Raw genomic sequence first — 14,328 nt, forward strand, 5'->3', positions numbered from 1 at the left:
GCTTATACCAAGGAGCACAGCTGGCAATCCTGGAATTGCATTAGAGGCTTTGGTGAGAAGCCTGGAGATGGCACTATCAAGGAAGAAGTGAAAGGTGATCACTGGGACTCTCCCAGCTAACTCTGTGGGGAGCCAGCACTATTTATGCACTTACCAGAGCTATGCTTCTGATTGTAATGGGGCCCTTGACAAATGGAAGGATTTTTACATTGCTGCACTTTAGTGGGACTAACAGGATGCCAGCATCAGCTTTCAACGCCTTTCCTGATGACCCATGCATAATAGCTTCCTGTGCATGGGCCTCAAGTACCCATGACTCACTTTGCAACTGATACTTACAAGTTTCTAAACATGCAAGTCATTAGAGAACTCTATACACCCTAAATTTCTATCATGAGCCTTATGGTATTATTAATGGTTAAGAGCATTTCCTTTCTAGTTATACTACCTGGATTCAAATCTCCATTCCTTCACTTATTCTAATTGTAAGACTTCAAATAAGTTATCCTCTCAAAGTTCCAGATTCCCTATCTTTAAAAGATGGGTAATAAAAGCAATTACTCGTGGTGAAGATTAAATGAGAAAATGAATGTACAGTACCAGGCATGGAAAATGAGAACTATTTTTTTAAATGTTTTGTTTTGTTTATAGAACATATATTAGGGTTTCACAAAATGGTAGCAATGTAGGAAAAGACATTAGGGTTTGAAGCTGACAGCCAAGAATTCTTGAAAGGTCTTTGGTACAATGAAGTGGTTTTATTAAAACACAGGGAGAGGACCCTAGGGCAGAAAGAGCTGCACTGGAGTCATGTGGAGTGGCCCATTATATATTTTCAAGTTGGGAGGGGGTTAGGGATAGTCTCCAAGGAATTTTGGAAGCAAGGTTTCCAGGACCTTGAGGGGGCAGGCCATTGTTGGGAAAACGACATTTATTACCATACAATAAAACCTTAGTCTTGAGACCCTCCAGATGTGTATCAGTGGGTCATATGCTTGGGGGATGATTGCCAACACATATCTTGGAGGGTTTAGAGATAAAGGAAATTTCTAAAGGAATTTTTATATGTTAAAGAAGACTTACAGGATACAGGAGATCAGGCAAAGATTGCCTGTTGCCCTTAGCATAGTGTTAACCTTGAGGCAGTTGAGTCCCTAAAGGAAGGTTGCGCTACCTGTTTCAAGGACTTGTTAATGGGCTGTAGGTAGTAAGGGCATTTAATCATTTTTATTCCATTTTTGTTTCCCATATCACTAGAAAGATTAATAGGTAGAAATTACAAGAAAAGAGATTTCAGTAAGGCGTTTCTCACCAGTATTAAGCACTGCCCTGGAAAAAAAGGGCATGCCTTCAATAAATATTCATTGAGGACCTACTATTACATGAGCCACTAGGCTCCAGGTAGATAAGATGTCTGTCACTGCAAATGTGGGATGGACAACCCCCTGGTAAGAGTAGGAGCCAGTAGAGTGCATCTTCCACCCCAGAAAAGCTAATGCAGCCTAGGGAGACTCTTGGGGTAGGGAGAGTTTTAATCAGATTTCTAGATTGAATAATCAACTTGCACACTCTTGCATCAACCTCAAGTTGTGTGTGGACCACTTTGTTCTGACAGGTGTCTCTATTAATAAAGGAGGATAAAACAGAAGGGGGTGGGGAGAACAGCAAGAAAATTGCATAATTGCCTATTCCAAATTGCTTGAAAGTCTTACCTGAAGAAACATACATCATAATTAAGGCCTCTGGGTTCCATTTAAGAAAATGCTGGAACAATTCAATTGCTTTGCTCCCAGGCACTCTTAGAATTTTTCTGATTGTTGCCATCATTATTTTACTGAAAAGTGTTAATCATTACTGTAGGCTCTTCAGTATCACAATTTGAAAGGGGAGATCTCCCCACCTTGAGCTTCCCTTACTATTGTTTTTGATACTTGAAAGGAGAGGTGGGTACAGAAGGGGATGAGGAGGCAGGGGCGTTGTATAAATATACAGGTCACAGTCATACATTGAGCAATGCTTCGAACAGGCCAAACTCTTCCCATCTGACAGGTTCCCACCATCCTCCCTGAGGACAGAGAACCTAGGGAATGAGCAGCTGCTAGGCTGAGGAGGTGGCAAGGCAAGCTGACAGCCGAAGCAGACCATCCGGTTAGTGGGTGAGAATGTACCAGAGAAAGAAAACTGGCAAAGGAAGTAGAGACTGGAAAAAGCCCACAAGTTACCTTCTGAGAAGGCAGCCCACCCCAGTAAGCACCTACAGTACGCTCCCAGATGTCTCCTTTCATTATTCATCTGCCATCATGGTTCTCAACTTGCATATGCATGTGAATCACCTGGGAATCTTGTAAAATGCGGATCCTAATTCAGGAGGTCTGGGGTAGCGCTTGCGATTCTGCATTTCTAATAAGATCCCAGGTGATGCTGACACTCATGATCTACAGACCATACACACTTTAAGTGGCAATGTACTAGATCGGAGTTGGCAAACTACAACTTATAGGCCAAACACAGCCAGTTGCCTGCTTTCATAAATGAAGTCTGATTGGAATCCAGCCATGCCCAACTGTTTACAAATTGTCTATAGCTGCTTTTCACTGCAACAGCAGAGTTGAGTAGTTGCAGCCGAGACTTCTGGCCCATAAAGCCTAAAAAATATTTACCATCTGGCCCTTTAGGCGAAAATGTTCTAATCCCTGTCCTAGACAACACTAAGTATCAAAACTAAGAAAAAAAGGTGAAACAATGTTGTGTCAGGCTGAAGGAACTTGTATTATGAATTTCAACTTCTCTTTCAATTTCAATTTCTCTTATTTAAGAGAAAAGTTCTTGCTTTGGCAACACAAAATAGTAATTTTTTTAAAGATTTATTTATTTAAGAAGGGGATAGAGGGAGAGGGACAATTTCCAGCAGGTACCACCCTGAGTGCCGGGTGCCCTATCCCACGACCCTGAGATCACAACCTGACCCGAAACCAAGAGTCAGATCCTTAACTGACTACATCACCCAAGCACCCCAAAATGATAATTTTTATAGAGACTTAAAGGAGATTTGTAGTTTGTAAATGAATCTGAGGAGAAGACACTCCAGAATTCCATGGCCCCTTAGAAATATTATATAAGTTTGAAAAGAACTAATGAGATCCTGCATGTTGTCTGAAGTTGATCATAAATTAGGTTCAGACACACAAAAGTTTATGACGCCATCTTAGATCAGTTGAAAGAATATACCTCTGCTCCTCCCTGCCTTATCATGGTTTCCTTAGCTCCTTTGTTCTTTTTCTTCAATGGGGTACCAATAGCAACAACTGAAACTTAACTTTTCGTGATACAGCATTTTCCAAAATTATTTTACATGCAATAGAATATTAGATCTTCACATTAATCTTCCACTTTGGGTAAGCTAATTCTGTCTGATGCAAAGAAATAATGAGGTAAAGTCAAAGTCTTCTCTCAAGGAACTCACCATCAGTCATAGCAATAAGCATCAACAGGGATGCCTGGGTGGCTCAGTGGTTGAGCATTTTGGCTGGGTCGTGATCCCAGGGCCCTGGGATCGGGTCCCACATCAGGGTCCCACAGGGAGTCTGCTTCTCCCTGTGCCTATGTCTTTGCCTCTCTCTGTCTCTCATGAATGAATGAATGAATAAATAAGCATCAGTATGTCATAATGGCCAGTAGCAGGGATACAGATGTGACACAGGGAAGGGCACAGGCTGCATAAGGCTGCCATGTCAGCATTATATAGGTTTTTAAGTTGAAGGAGGGGTGGTAAGGAATGAGAAGACTGTTCCTAAAATGGGTAACAGAACCAAAATCTGATGGAAGGAAAGATGTTAATGGTAGCATTTTACAGAGAATGTTCTTATGAGATAGAAATTTCATATTAGAAATACGAAGTTGAGGCTCAGAATTAATACAGATTAATTACTGAAGGTAGGATTCAGGTTAGAATCTTCTACTCCAAACATTATTCCTTTCTACTGTGTATTGGCTATTCAAGGATGATTCCTTTTTCCAGGGGATGGTGTAAAATGGGATTATAATAACAGTTATGATGATGACTAACATTTATAGTGTGTTTTCCTATGTGCCAAACCCTGTCTTTCAAAGGACTAGTACCAATAGATGGATGTTACATATTAGAAGATTTCATCTCAGTATAATTAAAATCCTTCAAATATTTGGAACTGTCTGGCGACAGAATTGGCTATATCATACAGAATAAGCCTCTCCTACTTAAGAGAAGTGCCTACAATGAAGCTGAATCCACAAGTGGTTTTGTAGCAGAGACTGCTTTGTGTCGGCTAAGAAATCAGAATGGATGACTTCCAGAGTCTCTTCCAACTCTGCATCTCCTCCCAAAAGGCCAGTTTCCCAGTTTAGCCAAAGCTAGAACCTACATCTCCCACTTCTCTTTCCTCTACCTCCTTTTTCAGTGCAACTATTAATATCAGATGATGGGAAGACTGATGAAGGACCAAGCACTATATTCCTGGAAGTGGACTGGAGTTCAGTATAGACAGAAATAATGTAAATAGTAATTCTCAGCAGAGCCCTGTGAAGGACTTACTGAGCCTAATTTGAGCAACTGGGAGATTTCTCATTCTCTCAGTCGTTAAGATACTGCTCCCCAAGTACATGTTTGTGCCAGTTAGGATTATTCTTGAATTTTACTACAGGTACCACCAAATAGCATACATTATGTTTAGGCCATATTTGATTGCTGCTTTTTTTTTCTAATTCATATATCATTATACATAGCTTTCTATATCACAGTAATTTAGCTATGAAATATGTATGAGGAAACTTGAGTGAAGTGAAATAGGATACAGTGAAACCTTAGGGAATAATGTACTCTCTTATTTTACAGCATATTGTAATATTTTATGATACCATAGATTCAGTCACATGTTTTCTTTATGGAATGATCTATCAGTCCAATCCTTTTGCCAATGTAATTGAAAAAGCACTTACTGCAAAGCTCAAGTCTGAGCTTAGTCCCCCATCAGGCATGTGAGTAAAAGAAAAGCATTCTATAATGAGCTTGGTACTGTAATCTCAAGGGGTTTTGTTTTACACTCATGGAGATTTGCAAGCATGTAACCAACTCCTAGAGAAAAATGCAGCACCCTCTAAAATAGTGGGCCAAAAGAAGTAGAACAGATAACAAGTACCACAGAAGTCGATTCAATATTGAATGGGGATTGCAACATTAATTTTCATGTTTTGGCCACATTATAGATTGACTAGAATACCCCTGATAATCGTTTAATTTATTCTCTCTTGACAGCAATCCATATGTGCATCAGTTGTCATGCCACGTAATCAGCATACAAGAACCATGTCCCGTTTGAGTGAGATTAGCTGGTCTACTGTGGCTATGTTATGATTTCAAGCCTTGTTCCCTGTAATGCCTCTATAATGCAAAACTTAATGATTTTTTTCTTTAACCTGCATAGTCTCCAGAGGTGGTGCATCTGATTCAGTCTCTAAAGTAAGGTAAACAGTGTGGTTTGGAGGTCAGCACAGCATGTCAGAAAGCAATAGAAACAGCTGTGCAGCCAAAGAAAGTGCTTAAGATTCTTTTGAAACTGACTTTAGTTTTTAGTACCAGAAAAAAATGAAATCAAAGGTACCGGTACTCCTCACTCTTATGCCAAATATAGATTTTCATAAATTAGTCAAACACAGCTCTAAAAGCTGGTTTATCTTGAGGTTAATCTCAGATGAGAAATTAATGTTTAATTAATTTTAGTCAAGATAAAAGGTGGCCCATATGCTCCCTTTCTTTTTGTTTGGTTGGAATCTAATTACAACGAGGTCACTCATTCATTCACTTGCTTAGCAAATATTTGCTTAACTATCTGAAGCCTTTTGTTTTTTAACTAAAGCAAAACTTACCAGAAATTTCCACGTTACATTAGTTTCTCAATTTTAGATATTTGCCTAACTCCCCAAGGATACCATCCGTGCCTTGAGGGAGTAGTTGAGGAAATTTACATCAAAAATATTTGCCACCTGTAACCACTCTCTAATTAGCAAAAATGCCAAATCAGTGCCTTTAGATTTCTAAATGACTCCGACAAAATGAAGCAGTATTATAGATTAGTTTAAATCATCTTTAATCTGGAAGACTTTCACCATCTAATAAATGGGCCTTATTTACCCCTCTCATCATGCCATCATGTGATTTCTTGTTTCTCAAGATCAGTGGTTCACAACCTTGCCTGTATACTGCAATCACCAAGAAAAATGTGAAAACAAAAACATCTGATATTCACGCCTGGCGAGCCTGTTTAATTGGTCTGGGGTCAGGCCCAGGTTTTGTTGAAGTACTCTATGTGTTTCAAATGTGCAACTGAGATTTAGAACCACCAGTCCAAATTATGAGAACACAACAGAACACAATGTCCTTGTTTTATGAACAACCTTCTAGTAATTCAACAACCCTCATGCCTGCTGTGAAAGTCCAGAATCTCTAATGCGGTCATCAGTGCTCTCGTGGATCTGGCCCCTGCTTCTATGTTGCTTCTTTTTCCCAGACTCTCAGCTGTGCACTTCCAAAACTGCAGGTCTTCAAACCTACCACTCCATTCTGACGCTGGTCCTTAGACAAGCTGCTTTCTTTATGGATCATGCTTCCCCCACCTCTTAACCTGGCTAATTTCTACTGATCTCTAGTCTAGGTTGAAGTGTCACTTCCATAAGTAGAACATTCTGACCCTACCCCATGACTCTCATCCTAAAAGAAGTTTCCCCACAATACCTAACACCTTATTTGTTCATTACATGGAATCTGCAGGGTCTTGGAGGACAGGAATCATATCTGTATTCTTTACTGCTATGTCTCCACTACTTGGCACAGTGCCTGACACAACAGAAGTTCAGTAACTATTTGTCATTGAAGCACACCAGAAATTTGAGCAGGGAAATTTTTACATATGAAATGCTTACCTAGTAAAAAGTGATCATTAAATGAGCTAAGCTGGGCAGCCCGGGTGGCTCAGCGATTTAAGCGACACCTTCAGCCCAGGGCCTGTTCCTGGAGACCCAGGATCGAGTCCTATGTCAGGCTCCCTGCATGGAGCCTGCTTCTCCCTCTGCCTGTGTCTCTGCCTCTTTTTCTCTCTCTCATGAATAAATAAATAAAAATCGTTTTTAAAAAATAAAAATAAATAAATGAGCTAAGCAAATGTTGAGGGCAGTCACACCCCTAGGTGAAAGTGAGTACACAAGGAGGGAATTAAAAATGTAGAAGAGTACCAACTCACCCCTGAGATTTGGACCTCACTGGAAAGGATCCAACTACAACCTGCTAAAAAGCAGAAACCTCACTAGGTGTTGTGAGCTAGAGCTGATCTGCAAGAAGTCATTTGTTGGGGTGCTGTTGAAGTTCATGTGGGTGCCATGCGGTAAAGTTGGTCTAATGAAAGCTGCTCACTGGAGTGCTTATATATTGTTGTTAGTAAATAGGAAGGCTTCTTGTACTGAGATGCTGGGTAGTCTCATGGGAGATTAAAGGCCTCTATTCACCCATTCACCACTGGCACCTGGGCAGCTGGAGGTAGAGAAAAGCACATCAGGAGAGCCTTTCTTTGCTATGCCTACAGTGTTTTTCTAGCCCCCTCTACTGACAAAAACCTAACATTACACCAGCTCTCAAAGTGAAGTGGTCTATAAAAAAATGTTCAGCCCCAAATCACTAAGCACAGCAAAGAGCAGCAGATTCAGAGCTGAGAGGTAATCATTTATAACTAGCACTGTGAAAGATAGATGTATAGGTAGATATAAAGACATATAAATATCTCCAATAAAAACAAAGAAAATATGAATCCCTTCACAAATTAAAAATCAATAGTATGTTCAAAAGATGAGAGTTTGACATTCACTTTCCCCTATTACATTTCTTATTATTTCTTTTTTTTTCTATTCACAGTTCAAAAATCATACCATGTTGATAACTACCATCTAATCTACCCCTATTAGAGCTAAGCCCCTTTCTGCATGGATCTGAAAAGCCATGTAAGTTGGACAAAAGCAAATCTTGGATTAGAAATCTGGTGGCTTTGTTTATCTGCAAAATGGACATTAAATCCCTTTAATTCCACTTTTCAGGAGATTCTGGTAGCTATGTTGCAAACAGTGAGAAAGTATAAACCAGAGAAAATAAATTAATCAGGATATTGCTTGTCATACTTTCATATCATTAGGGATGTCTGAGTGCCAAATGAAAGCTTTGATGCAAAAATTAGAGCACAGAATTGTAAGATTCTTTTGATCTTTGGTGCTCATAACTTCTGTGGAATATCAACTGTGGCAAAGAATCATTAGTTTTCTGCTATATTTAAACTTCTGCTTTATTTAATAAGCAAATAGTGAAAATAAAATGCACATAGCAGAAAGATGATATTTAGCTAGTGTCAAGGACTGAATAAATAACCATCTCTTCTAGCCTATCCTTTCATACAATCAAGTACTTGACTTAGAATCAAGTGAATTTCTGTAAGCAATTAAATTTGTTTAAACACACTCATGCATTTTTGAGGATACAATGAATGCCACACCCTTTTTGGAAACCTTTCTAAAGAACAATTAAACAATATGTATAAATAAGGAAATAATATGATACATTTTAAAAAGCTTTATTCTAAAAAAATCTGCCATCCAATATTTATAAGCTACTCCCATTCCATCAAAAGAAACCAAATAACTAACAATAGGAGAACCGTGATACCATGTGATGATAGACATTCATACAAGCATTAAAAATAAGCAAAAGAGGACAGTTGTTGAAGATGGTGGGTAGGAGGACCCTAGACTCACCTCATCCCTGAATATAACTAGGTAACTCTCAAATCATCCTAAATACCCCAGAAATTGATCTGAAGACTGACAGGACAAACTCAACAACTAAAGTAGAGAAGAGGTCACATTGAAGAAGGTAGGGGGTACAGAGATGTGGTTGGGAAAGAAATGGATCATGTTTGCTGTGGTTGCAGAGAAGGGCAAAAGACCAACTAGCATATAGGGGAGTACACATGACACAGAGGAGTACAGATAAGTAAGATGAATCCCCATAGCAACTGGCTTGGAAAGAAAGAGGGGCTGAATTTTATGACTTCTGGAAACAAGCAGGGCTTAAAGCTGGAGTTTAAGGTCAGTGAGCTTAGCTGAGATACAGCCTAGAAGGCACTGAGACTGCTCTTGGAGAGAAGGCAAGCAAACAGCCCTCAGACATACAGTGTGAAAACAGCGATTGGAAGAGCACCTGGAGTACACAACAGGGAGGTTCTTTGCTCATTTCAGAGTGTATCCCAGAGAGGCAGCATTCACAGAAAGACCCCTCTGGGAACAAAGGAACTGGCAAGCACCACTTCCCTCTACCACTCCACAGAATAAGCACAGGGCCACCTGTGGGAACCAGCACAGCATACTCACTATCTAATTTGCTTGCACCAAGCCTGGCCTCTCATCCCCATGTTTCAGTGGAATTACCCTTCCCAGTCTAGCTTGCCTCAGTCCCAGCATGGCAGGCCCCGGCCCCCAGAAAACCAGCCCAAACCCCTACTCACACTGCATCTCCCACATTGGGAGTTTTGTGGAGCCTCAGTTCCAGTCTTAGTGGTGACAGGTCTTGTTTCACAAGCAGACCAGAGCACACCAATTAAAATGCACCATATTCAGGCCAGGGACCACAATAGGCAAAGAGCCTTGGCAGACATCTGGCCTGAAGAATAAGGTGGCCAGAACACAAAAGCATAGAACACACAGCACACTTTGGAGATACTCTCAGAAGTGCCAGGCCCTGGGAATAAGGAGTAACTACACTGTAGGCCACTACAGGACCTCTTCTTCATAAAGCCATTATCCTCAAGAACAGGAAACGTGGCTGACTTTCCTAACGCAGAAAAACAGGCACAGAGACTTAGACAAAATAAGAAAACAAAGAAATAAAACCCAAATGAAAGAAAAGGACAAGGCCTTGGCCAGAGAGCTAAGTGAAATAGATATAAGCAACACTCCTGATGGAATATTTAAAGCGACAATCAGAAGAACACTCATTGGACTTGAGAAAAGAGTGAAATACATGAGCAAGACCCTTAACACAGAGATAAAGAAAAACACAGCAGAGACAAAGGGCTCATAAACAAAATAAGAAACATGCTTAATGTAATGAACAGCAGGATAGAAGAATTGGAGGAACAAACTAATGAACTATAAGACAGATAAGTGGAAAGTTATTAAGCTGAACAAAAGAGAAAAAGGAATTATGCAAAACAAAATAGACAGGTAACTCTGTGAGTCCATTAAACATAAAAACATTCATATTATAGAAGTCCTGGAAGACGAAGAGAGAAAAGGGGATGACAGTATATTTGAAGAAATAATTTGAAAACTTCCCTAATCTGGCAGATTAGGAAGAGGAAACAGATATTTAGATCCACGAGGCACTGACAACCCCCACCAAAAATTTAAAAAGCAGACCCACGTCAAGACATATTGCAATTAAACTAGCAAAAAAAAAATTAAAAAAAAAAGCAGCAATACAAAAGAAGATAGTTACATACAACTGAAACCGAATAAGGATATCAGGGAATTTTTCAGCAGAAACTTTCCAAGCCAGAAGAGAGTGGTAGGATATATTCAAAGTCCTGAATGGGGAAAATTTGCAGCCAAGAATACTCTATTTAGCAAGGCTAACATTCAGAACAGAAAGAGAGATAAAGAGTTTTCCAGACAAAGGATGACAAAATAGATTTAAATATATATATAGATAGATAGATAGATAGATAGATAGATAGATAGATATAGATATAGATATAGATAGATATAGATAGATATAGATATAGATATATAGACCCATCTATATGCTGCCTACAAAAGATTCATTATAGACCTAAAGACACGTGCAGATTGAAAGTGAGGGGATGATGAATCATGTATCATGCAAATGGATGTCAAAAGAAAGCCAGAGTAGCAATATTAACACCAGACAAAACAGACTTTAAAATAAAGACTGTAATAAGAAATAAGGAAGGACACTTTATAATAATAAAGGGGACAATCCAACAAGAAGATAAAACAACAATTAATATGTATTCACAGTTAATAGCAAACATAAATGGAACAGGCACAGAGACTTAGACAATCAATAATAACAAAATAATAGTAGAGGATTTTAACAGCCCACTTACATCAAGGGACACACCACATAAACAGAAAATCACAAAGAAACACTTCCTTTGAATGATACACTGGAACAGATGGATTTAACAGACATATTCAGAATATTCTATCCTAAAACAGGAGAAAACTAGACATCTACATACAAAATAATAAAACTGCACCACTTTCTTACACTAAACACACAAATAAATTCAAAATGGATTAAAGACCTAAAAGTTAGGGCAGCCCGGGTGGCTCAGTGGTTTAGCGCCTGCCTTTGGCCCAGGGTGTGATCCTGGAGTCCTGGGATCGAGTCCCATGTCAGGCTCCCTGCATGGAGCCTGCTTCTCCCTCTGCCTGTGTCTGCCTCTCTCTCTCTCTCTCTCTCTCTGTTTCTCCCTCTGCCTGTGTCTCTGCCTCTCTGTCTCCCTGTGTCTCTCATGAATAAATAAATAAAATCTTAAAAAAAAAACTAATAGTTAGACCTGAAACCATAGAAATCCTAGAAGAGAACACATGCAGTAACTTATTTGACATTGGGTGTGGCAACTTCTTTCTAGCTGTCTCCTGAGCCAAGGGAAACAAAAGCAAAAATAAACTATTGAGACTTCATCAAAATAAAAAGCTTCTGCACAGTAGAGGAAACAATCAACAAAACTAAAAGACAACCTACTGAATGTCAGGGGAAGATATTTGCAAATGGCATATCCAATACAAGGGTTAATATCCAAAATATATAAAGAATGTATATAATCACCACCCAAAAAACAAATAATCCAATTTAAAAGTGGGCAGAAGACATGAACATTCTTCCAAAGATGACACCCAGATGGCCAACTGACACATGAAAAGATGCTCAACATCACTCATCATCAGGGAAATACAAATCAAGACTATAATGTTATATCATGTCACATCTGTCAGAATGGCTAAAATCAACAACACAAGTAACAGCAGGTGTTGCCAAGGATATGGAGAAAGGGGAACCCACTTACAGTGTCACTGAGAATGCAAACTGATGTGACCACTCTGGAAAACAGTATGGAGGTTCCTCAAAAAATTAAAAATAGAACTACCCTATGATCCAGTAATCAAACTACTGGATATTGCTCAAAGAATACAAAAACACCAAATCAAAGGGCTACAGGCACCCCTATGTTTATAGCAGCATTATTTACAACAACCAAATTACAGAAGCAGCCCAAGTGTCCACAGATTGATGAATGGATAAAGAAGAGGTGGTATTTATGTGCAATGGAATATTATTATTCAGCCATAAAAAAGAATGAAATCTTGCCAGTTGCAGTAACGTTTTTGAAGGTAGAGGGTAAAATGGTAAGTAAAATAACTCAATCAGAAAAAGACAAATACCATAGGATTTCATCCACAAATGGAATTTAGGAAACAAAACAAAGATGCAAAGGCGAAAAAAAGGAACAGAGGGGGGCAAACCAAGAAACATATTCTTAACTATAGAGGACTGATGGTTAACAGAGGGAACATGGGTGGGGGAAAGGGTGAAATAGGAAATGGGGATTAAGGAGTGCACTTATTGGATGAGCACCAGGCAATGTATGGAAATGTTTAATGACTACATTGTACACTTGACACTAATAAAACACTGATGTTTAAAAAATAGGCAAAAGACTTTGAAACAACGTAAGGAAATGATTGTTTGATAATAATCTGTTACTAAATCGAAAAAAATAAGTACAAAATCATGTTCCTTATATAATCACAACTAAGCAGTGCATAGGAGAAAGACTGGTAGGCTTTTTTAAAATCATTTTCTGTAGGATGATTTTGTAGATATCAAGATTCTAGATAAAAAAGGAGATAAATTTAAAATTTTCGTAGATTTCCAAATTGTCCTCTAGAGAGGTGCTGCACACATTTACTTTTCCACTAACACTGCATTTAACATATTTTCTATGTGTTCTATAATGTGCATAAATAATACTTATACTAGGGAAAATACCTTTTAGATTGGATTAAAAATTTTCAGAGTCCAGTCTTAGAGATAGTGCCAATACTCTGACAAATTGCACATAGACAGTATAATTGTCTACTTCTTTTAGAGCTCCCATATTTCCTGACAGTAAAATACCTGCCTGTGATGTCAAGCTGTGTTTAATTCATGCAATCACCGTATTTAGTTGAGCAAATATATGTACAAATTGTTAAATGGAAGCCATGGGGAGAAACAAAAATAAATCAGAACTGAATTCTACCCTTAAAAAGCTCACAGGCTTTTACATGTAAAAGCTATGAAACTAGGTAGATAAGTGCCACTGGGGAGGTTAAAGAGCCTACAGGTGTTCACTATAATTTGGGAAGTGTATGAATAGGCAGTGGGTAGTAGGCATTCCGGATGGGACCTTAGAAAATCTCTTGCTAGAAATGCAAAGGAAATCATAGCAAAGCCTGAACGGTGCAGTTCTATGTTCTCACCTTTGTTTTTGAAAATGATAATCCTCCTCCAATGACACTCAAATTCAGGAACATTTTCCACTACCTAACTTTCAGTCATAGGATTTAACTTACTCCACAACTGTCATGCTACTTGATTCTAGGAATATACACATGAAATAAAAAGATAAGATAAAATAAAATTTTAAGAAGTGTTCCTAACCTTAAGGTGTTTACACCTCACTCTAGTGAAATATCCAGATAATCAGAAATCAAAATTCAGTTTGAGAAATTACCTCTTAAAGAAAACTGAATCATATGGAAGATGTATGCTTAACTTTTTAAAAAACTTCCAAACCAGTGCTTGCTTCAGCAGCACATATACTAAAATTGGAATGATACAGAGAAGATTAGTATGGCCCCTGCACAAGGATGACACACAAATTCATGAAATGTTCCATATTTTTAGATATGTATATTCACATTTTGAACAATGAAAAAAAAACTTCCAAACTGTTTTCTAATAGCTGTATAGTGATATCTTGTTTTGATTTAAGTTTTCTCCAATAACTAGTGATTCTGAGCATCTTAACACAGGCTTATTTGTAATCTTTCCTTTTGTGACACGTCTTTTCAAATCTCTTCCCCATTTCTTGGGTAGTCTTCCTATTTTTGTTTCTAGAGTTCTTTATACATTCTGGATAAAAGTCCTTTTTCAGATATATGCTTTGCAATTATTTTCTCATCTATGGC

At 38.6% G+C, this 14,328-nt stretch overlaps 1 non-coding gene across 1 annotated transcript; it reads left to right on the top strand.

The window, feature by feature from the left end:
- Positions 1 to 13,935: 13,935 nt before the first annotated feature.
- LOC129495338 (U6 spliceosomal RNA) lies at positions 13,936 to 14,042 on the top strand. The gene has a single exon (XR_008661497.1). It is a non-coding gene; the product is annotated as a U6 spliceosomal RNA (small nuclear RNA).
- Positions 14,043 to 14,328: the final 286 nt, after the last annotated feature.

Source organism: Nyctereutes procyonoides, unplaced genomic scaffold (genome assembly GCF_905146905.1).
Source record: "Nyctereutes procyonoides isolate TBG_1078 unplaced genomic scaffold, NYPRO_anot_genome, whole genome shotgun sequence".
NCBI classification, from domain to species: Eukaryota; Metazoa; Chordata; class Mammalia; order Carnivora; family Canidae; genus Nyctereutes; species Nyctereutes procyonoides.